This window comes from Phragmites australis, chromosome 4 (genome assembly GCF_958298935.1).
Source record: "Phragmites australis chromosome 4, lpPhrAust1.1, whole genome shotgun sequence".
Classification (NCBI taxonomy): Eukaryota; Viridiplantae; Streptophyta; class Magnoliopsida; order Poales; family Poaceae; genus Phragmites; species Phragmites australis.
The window spans coordinates 30,738,321-30,745,957 of NC_084924.1; the positions used below are offsets into that span (position 1 = coordinate 30,738,321).

A 7,637-nucleotide genomic window follows, 5' to 3' on the forward strand; every position below is an offset into this window, starting at 1 on the left:
GTCGCATCAGATGGTGACAGGAGGAGGATCTGGTTGAGGGTGGGTGTCAAGAATTAAAGCTTATATTACATTTGAGTGTTCTCTGAAAGAAACATGCATTAAATGTTGGTGTGCTGCCAACTACCGACTCATTAATATTGCTAATCCTATCTATAAAGTACGAAAGCCTGCGTTGCAGCCCGATCATCATAAACACCCTGCCATTGCTCTTCACGTGCAAAGCATACCAATATTATATAGTCTCTAGTACCATAGAGAAGAATGGGTGCCCATGGTACCTGCCCCGTCGCACCGCCTCCACCGCCGCCGCTTTCGATTGACACTTGTTGTGGGGTTGGGGAAGTCGGCGAGGCAGACGAGCCCTTGAGCCCCACGGCACGCATGTTCCACGATTTCTATATCGTCTCCGTGCTCGGCTTCGCCACGCCCATCAACTTTGACGTTGCCCGGGCCGGCCTCGAGGTCAGCCTCGTGCGACACCCCCGCTTCTGCAGCATCCGAGTATGTGTAATCCCATGCTTCCTCCGTTTGGTGTCGATGCATGCACTGAAACTCAAACTTTGAAAATTTTGATCACCAACTAATATTTCATTCAAATCACTTTCAAGTTAGCTTATTACTGCACTGATGACGTAAACTGGACGACCAGGTGATGGACGGGCCAGAGCCACGATGGGTCCGGACCACGGTGAACCTGGACGACCACATCATCGTCCCGGACCTGGACCCCGCCGCCATCTCGGCCAACCCCGACGAGGTCCTGGAGGAGTACGTGGCCTCCCTGTCCACGCTCCCCATGGACCTCTCCCGGCCGCTCTGGGAGGTCCACGCCCTGGACTTCCCGACCTCCGAGGCGGCGTCCGCCGTCGTGTTCCGCATCCACCACGCCCTCGGCGACGGCACGTCGCTGGTTTCCCTCCTCCTCGCGTGCACGCGGAGCGCCGCCGACCCAAATGCCCTTCCCGCCATGTCGTCCCTGTCCGCGCGGAGAACGCACCCCGTCTACGGCGCCCCGCCGCGGCCGGCGTGGTCGGCGGGCGTCCTGGCGTTCGTCGCGTGGGTGCTGTCATGCGTCCTGCTCGCCTGGCACACCTTGGTGGACGTGGCGCGCTTAGTCGCGATAGCGCTGCAGCTCGTGCGCGACCCGCGCACGGTGTTCACCTCTGTGAAGGGCGTGGAGTTCAGGCGGAAGCGCTTCGTCAGCTGCACCCTCAGCCTCGGCGACATCAAGCATGTCAAGAACGCCCTCGCCTGCGTACGTAACATGGATCCAGCATTTTTGAATAGTAAATTTGCCTACGTACAGAGCATGCTATAGATTTATCTCACCCAAGGATTAGTTTTAGCATGCATGCATGCATGCTCTTGCATGCTCGAGTAATTTTACTCCAGAATCAGGCATATTAGTATATATACGAACAAACTGCATGATTGGTATATATTATATATTCAGCTTGACGGATAAAATTTTCATCTGTTTCCATGCCTTGACGCACAGACGATAAATGACGTGCTAGTTGGAGTGACATCTGCAGCTCTATCACGGTATTACTTCCGAAAACTGGGTAAGTACTGATTAGTACTACACAGTCGCTCCCTCCGGTCATAAATAGGTTTGATCATTATTTTTTCTATTAAAATATATTATAAAATCTATGAAATTTATAATATTACGAAAATAACATAAATCTATCTATCTATATATATATATGATTTTAAGGTTTCTAAATTAAATATTTTGAAAGTTATTATTAGTTCAAATTTTAAAAATTTGTATAATTTTTTTTCAAAATAATATGTATTTATAATCGAATAAGTATTAAAAAGTTATTGGAGATGTGTCGATGTATGAAACAATATGGGAGGAGTCTCCCTGGGTTTATGGGCTAGGCCACGTAGGTCGCATCTAGCCTGCCCGGGTTTCATTCCTCACTTTTTCTTAATGCAACGCCGAAAGGACGTCTCTCCCCCTGGGCCGATGCTCTCTAGCTATGAAAAGTGAGTATGCATGTTTGCTGAATGCTGACACAATTCCCTCAGGTGACCATACCACAAACAAAGGCACGTGCATAAAATCGGTCCTTTTCGTCAATATAAGGCCAACATCTGGCATACAGGTAATATATTAAGCCGAATAATATATATGACACTTCTATAAAAAAAGAATCAAATATAAACTTTGCCTATTAAGCTCCTTGCATATTACTCATGAATTTCTATGTGGAGCAGGAATTAGTTAAGATGATGGAATCTGGTAAGCATAATTACTTGAAATGGGGAAATAGGCTTGGCTACGTCATGCTTCCGTTCCAGATAGCGATGCATGATGACCCTCTTGACTACGTCCGCAAAGCAAAGAAGACTGTGGATAGGAAAAATATTCACTAGAAGTAATTGTCACTCATGTGATTACGGAAATGTTCATCAAACTTTTCGGCATTGAGGTACACCCAATAATATATTCATCTCTTCTTAATTTGTTTCGGTTAATAATTAAGCATCGCCTTATAGTTACATCGATCATTATATATCACCTTGCCAATATACTTTTCATTTAATTTGAACGATTATTGCAGGCATCAGCTGCTCTATTCCATCGTCTGGTAGCTAGCACCACCGTGCAGTTCTCTAACATGACCGGCCCTGTTGAACCAATAGAGTTTTACGGCCACCCGATCGTCTACATCGCACCTAGTGTCTTTGGGCATCCATCGGTAAGTTGTTCTTAACGATGTCCATTTGTGTGACAGTTAAATAATTTGTTTAATTGGCCTTAAAGTTTATACGATGACATATTAGTATGTTAATTACAACCTTAAAACACTTTAGAATCAATTGACAACACTCGAGAGGACGGAGTTAATTTGGCGTTGTCCGATCATGATTTACTGAATCAGAGGTTCAGAATAATTATTACTGAATCGTGTTGTACTGTAGCTCAGTCTTCAGTAAACCTGAAACTTGTATATATGTATATATGTATGAGCTTTGAATTCTGCAGTATGTAATGCGTAATAATAACATTTGATCGTTTACTGCTCCTTTTTTTTTTTCATAAATTTGTGTAGGCGTTGACTATACATTGGCAAAGTTACACGGATAAGATCAAGATTATCCTTGCTGTGGACGACGCACAGTTTCCAGATTCTCACCAGCTTCTAGATGATTTTGCCAAATCCCTGGAAATTATAAGAGATGCAACACCAACAAAATTGTAGGATCAGTTAATGTGGGTCTGCGCAATAGTCAGACACTGTTAGAAGTAACCTTGTCGTAGGCTTGTGGTAGAGTGAAGTTGTTCAATTTGTAGTTTGGGTTCTAGCTCAGTTCAGAGTCTGTTCTTTAGTTAGCGTCAGTCCTATTGTCGGTTTCTCATTAGGCGTTTCCAGAGAACGCTGTGTTGGGACTGAAGCGCCAAATGTGGTCTGCGTCGTGCGGTTGGTTTGCGACGAGGCTGAGCGTAGTGGACTGATTCCCTGGGCATACCCATGCATGGATGTGATCACATCATGGCCAGAAGAATTGGGGCGTCGTGTGTGTATGTGTATTTGGTTCACCAGAAGAATATAAGGGGGAGAAGATAACAGAAAAAGCGCAGGTTGTTGGCGCACCTATCCTGAGCTCGATTAGACGAATTGCATCAACAATTGGTACCAGAGCCTCGTTGGAGCGATATGGCGATGTCTGAGGTAGGCGATGGCGAGAGGGAGTCCGGCGGTTCACGGTCACCACCGCGTCCCAGGGTTCGCGATAGAGGTGCTAGCGACAGTGGCATCAGCGACGGCAGCGACCTGGTGGTACAGCGAGTGGTGAAGGAAATTGGTGGATTGGCCGCCTACCTGATGCTGACGCGGACCAATTAAGCCGACTGGTCTCTCATGATGAAAGTCATGATGCAAGCGCGAGGCCTGTGGGATGCAGTCGAGCATGATGTCGACGACTTCCAGGAGGATCGCATGGCGATGGAGGTGATCCTGCGTGTAGTGCCGGCCGAGCTGTTGGTGACCCTCGCCAGCAAGGCCAGTGTGAAGGCGGCGTGGGACACGCTGAAGATAATGCTGATTGGTGGTGATCGGGCGCGCAAGGCAAAGGTGCAGAGCCTTCGCCGAGAGTTTGAAGATATCTCCTTCTGTGATGGCGAATCGATGGACGACTTTGTTGTAAGATTGTCCAGTCTTGTCAGCAATCTGCGCATCCTCGGCAACGAGCGTGGCGAGGAGGAGGTTGTTCAGAAGTATCTTCGAGTTGTGCCGTCACACCTCTCTCAGATAGCTCTCTCGATTGAGACCTTACTCGATCTTGAGACGTTGTCAGTTGAGGTTGTGACCGGCTGACTTAAGGCGGTGGAGGAACGACACGACAAGAATGCAGGCACACAGTCCAGCTCGGGTGGAGCAAAATTGTTGCTGTCCGAGGAGGAGTGGATGGCGCAGTACAAGCATCGGCAGGCCAGAGAGGAGGGCTCCGGTGGTCGCAAGCCTAGGCATGCTGGGCACGGGCGTGGCCGGTTTCCTAGAGGGAGAGACGGTGGTACCGGCTGGTGTGATGCCAGACCTCCCTAGAAGGACAAGTCGTAGGACAAATGCCGGAATTGTGGAAAATTCGGGCATTGGGAGCACGAGTGCCGGCGCCCATGACAGGAGAAGAAAGAGGAGGTGAATCTTGTGCAAGCACATGAAGACGAAGCCACTCTTCTAATGGTGCAGCATTGCGAATTGGCTCCGACTGATAACATCAGTGCAAAGGTACCGTTTGAAAACAAACACATCCATAAGGTATTTCTCAGTGAAGAAAAGCTCATTCCCATAGATACAGGCAAAGAAGATTGGTACTTGGATAGTGGTGGTAGCAATCATATGACAGGAAATAGTTCTATGTTTGCATACCTAGACAAATCTGTGAAAAGATCAGTGAAATTTGGGGATGGGTCACTAGTTGAAATAGAAGGAAAATGACAGTAATGTTTGAGGATAAGAATACTGAACATCGGGCTTTGTCGGAGGTATATTATATACCCAATTGAAGAGCAACATTATTAGTCTTGGACAATTAGATGAGAATGGGTGTAAGATTGTCATCGAGGATGGAAAACTTTACCTCTATGATCGAGCACGTCTGTTGCTAGCTAAAGTAGCTCGATTAGGTAGCAGGATGTATAAGATGCCTCTGAACATTGCTGGTCCTATTTGTTTGTTTGCAAAGGATGATGATCTAGCATGGAGATGGCATTCACGTTATGGACATATCCATTTCAGGGCACTCAGGGACATGACCAGACAAGGTCTGGTTGAAGGATTGCCATTGCTTAATCATGTAGAGTAGTTATGTGAGGGTTGTCTGATTGGAAGCAACACCGTCAGCCGTTTCCATGAGCATCCACATTTTGTGCCAAGAAACCACTAAAATTACTCCATGGAGACCTGTGTGGTCCTATCACACCAGCAACACCTGCAGGCAAAAGGTATTTCATGCTGATTGTCGATGACTGTACTCGATTCATGTGGCTTGTGTTGATCAGAACAAAGGATGAAGCACTGAAGGCTTTCAGATCAGTACAAGTGAAGGTTGAGCTAGAGCTGGGTCTCAAGGTGAAGGAATTCAGAACAGATAGAGGAGGTGAGTTCCTGTCAACTGAATTTGCAAGCTATTGTGACCAGTTGGGTTTGAGAAGATCAATGACAGCACCCTACACACCACAACAAAATGGTGTGGTAGAGAGGAGAAACCAGACAATGGTGGCTATGACAAGGAGTCTACTGAAGAGCATGAACTACCTGGCAGATTTTGGGGTGAGGCAGCAGCTACTGCAGTGTATTTGTTGAATAGAGCTCAGACAAAGAGTTTGATTGGGAAAACACCTTATGAGGTTGTGTGTAACAAAAAGCCAAAGGTCAAGCATTTGAGGGTTCTTGGATGTGTGGCACATGTAAGAGTAGCTGAACCACATCTGAAAAATCTGCAGGACAAAAGCAAGAAAATGGTGTTGCTTGGCTATGAAAATGGATCAAAAGCCTACAGGCTGTATAATCCTGAAACACAAAAACTACACATTTCACGGGATGTTGTTTTTGAAGAGCATAGAAGCTAGGACTGGGAAAAACCAGTAAAGGTATGTGATGCAAAAGGGATAGATGATACTTCTGTTGTAGAAGAAGAAACAGTGTACATTGAAGAAGCTCCTGCAGTGAATCAGTAGTTAGAGAAATCTACTGGTAATCCGACAACACCAGTTTCATCACATACAGAACAACCACAACAGGGAATTGAATGGGTTTTGCCACTTTCTGGGGAGACCCATGATTCAGAAGGGGTTCCCCTTAGGTATAGAACCTTGAAAAATGTATTGCAAACTACAGAACCATTTGATTTGGATTATAGTAGTCTGTGCTTATTCAGTGCCGAGGAGCCTGCAAATGTTGAAGCTGCGATTAGAGATGGAGACTGGAGGAATGCAATGAAAGAGGAGTTGAGATCAATAGAGAACAACAAGACATGGACCTTTGCAGATCTTCCAAAGAATCACAAGCCAATTGGATTGAAATGGGTGTTCAAACTGAAAAAGGATCCAGAAGGCAATGTGATCAAGCATAAGGCAATATTAGTTGCAAAGGGCTATGCACAAAAACAAGGAATTGATTTTGATGAGGTCTTTGCTCCAGTTGCCAGGATGGAATTTGTGCGTGTGCTAATGGCATTGGCAGCTCATGGAGGTTGGGAGGTCCACCAGATGGATGTGAAGTCAGCTTTTCTAAATGGTGTATTGACTGAGGAGGTTTATGTTTTACAACCTCCTGGCTTTGTTGACACCAAGAGAGCTGGGTTGTTAAGGCTCCACAAGGCACTGTATGGGCTCAGGCAGGCACCAAGAGCATGGAATGCAAGGCTTGATGAGACACTGCTGTCACTAGGTTTTGAGAAGAATCCATTGGAGCATGCTGTTTATAGGAAACATAACCAAGGAAGAGTCTTGTTGGTGGGAGTTTATGTTGATGATCTAATCATCACAGGTTCCAGTTCTAAGGAAATCACTGAGTTTAAGATGCAAATGCAAGAGAAGTTCAGTATGAGTGACCTTGGTCTTCTCAGCTACTATTTGGGCATTGAGGTAGAGCAAACCAATGAGGGAATCTCTCTGTGCCAAAGCAGTTATGTGAGAAAGATAGTTGAACTGGCTGGGATGACAGGATGTAATCCATGCCTCACACCAATGGAGAATCCTCTGAAATTGCAAAAGGAGGATGGCAATTCTCCAGTGGATGCAACAGAGTTTAGACGACTGATTGGGTGCTTGAGGTACTTAGTCAACACTAGGCCAGATATCACTTTTGTAGTGGGTATGGTCAGTCATTTCATGGAGTCACCCACAGCTCAACACATGACAACACTAAAAGGTATTGTGAGATATATCAGTGGAACTGAAGGTTTTGGCTGCTTATTTAGAAAGAGGAACTAAAATAAGTCTAACTGGCTACACTGACAGTGACTTCGCCGGAGATGTGGAGGACAGGAGGAGTACAACAGGTACCTTGTTCTTCTTGGGTCCATCTGACGTGACTTGGAGTTCTCAGAAATAGAAGATTGTCACTCTATCGAGTTGTGAAGCAGAATATGTAGCAGCTGCCACTGGTGCTTGCCAA

At 46.0% G+C, this 7,637-nt stretch overlaps 1 pseudogene; it reads left to right on the plus strand.

Annotated features, from left to right (window-relative positions):
• The first annotated feature begins 207 nt into the window (after nt 1-207).
• LOC133916073 (wax ester synthase/diacylglycerol acyltransferase 11-like) lies at nt 208-3,588 on the plus strand (annotated as a pseudogene).
• The last annotated feature ends 4,049 nt before the right edge of the window (nt 3,589-7,637 follow it).